Below are 1,283 nucleotides of genomic sequence, written 5' to 3' on the forward strand. Positions count from 1 at the left end.
AAGATGGCGCCACTGTACTCCAGCCTGGGTGACAGAACAAGACCCTGTCTCAAAAATAAATAAATAAATATAAGTAAATAAATAAAAATAAATAAATAAATAAATAAAAATCAAACTCTTGAATAAAGATAGGATCCAACCCGGTGCAACTCATCTCATTTCCTTTCCCAAGTCCAGGCCCTACAGTAACATGGGCATAAATAACCAAGACTAATGCAGATCATAGCAGGACTCTGACAGAAACAGTCAATAGTGATGAATTGGATGGTGGGGTGGGAGGTCAGGAAAGGCCTTTGAGGAGGTGCTAGTACTAATCATCACCAGTGGGCCGGGCACGGTGGCTCACACCTGTAATCCCAGCATTGTGGGAGGCCGAGGTGAATGGATCACAAGGTCAGGAGTTCGAGACCAGCCTGGCCAACATGGTAAAACCCCATCTCTACTAAAAATACAAAAATGAGCCGGGCATGGTGGCACACACCTGTAATCCCAGCTACTCAGGAGGCTGAGGTAGAAGAATTGCTTGAACCCAGGAGGCAGAGGTTGCAGTGAGCTGAGATTGTGCTACTTCACTACAGCCTGGGCAACAGAGCAAAACTCCGCCTCAAAAAAAAAAATTATAGCTTTTGCAACAATTTATGTTTATGATGAAAATCATCAGATAACTTAGAGTATCGAGGAGAGACATAACTTTCCACATTTCTTTTAGGAGGTTTACAAGTAAAAATGTTGGAATATGCCTGGGCTGGTGAATGCAGGGAAGCAGACAGTAAGAGGCTGGGTTGAAGTAGGGATTAGATTAGTGGGCAGCAACCAAAGTTAGGGAGGGCTTGAGGGGTGGGGGTTCAGGGGTGGAGGTGAAACAGTCACTGTGGAAGGGGTGAGCCCTGAGAGGAGGAGCCTCTAATCTCACAGGGGTAGAGCCAGTAACCTTCAGAGCAAGGGACTTGCAGGTCTCATGTCCCCTGTCCACCAATGGAGGATGTGCTGGAAAAGCTTTGCCTTTTCCTAAGGGCCACCAATGAGGCTGACCTTGAGGACTGTCAGAGGCCACCACCCTAGCTCCTTCATTAGCCCAAAAAGTCCGGTGACAGAGCTCTCCCAGCTCATCCAGAGGGACTCTGCCCATTAGATGAGCCACAGAAACAGAGGGTAGGGGCCTTATGATTAAATCAATCTGAAAAACTCTTCAGACTTGGCGCAGTGGCTCATGCCTGTAATCCCAGCACTTTGGGAGGCCAAGGCGGGTGGGTCACCTGAGGTTGGGAGTTCAAGACCAGGCT

Source organism: Colobus angolensis, unplaced genomic scaffold (genome assembly GCF_000951035.1).
Source record: "Colobus angolensis palliatus isolate OR3802 unplaced genomic scaffold, Cang.pa_1.0 Scaffold24, whole genome shotgun sequence".
Classification (NCBI taxonomy): Eukaryota; Metazoa; Chordata; class Mammalia; order Primates; family Cercopithecidae; genus Colobus; species Colobus angolensis.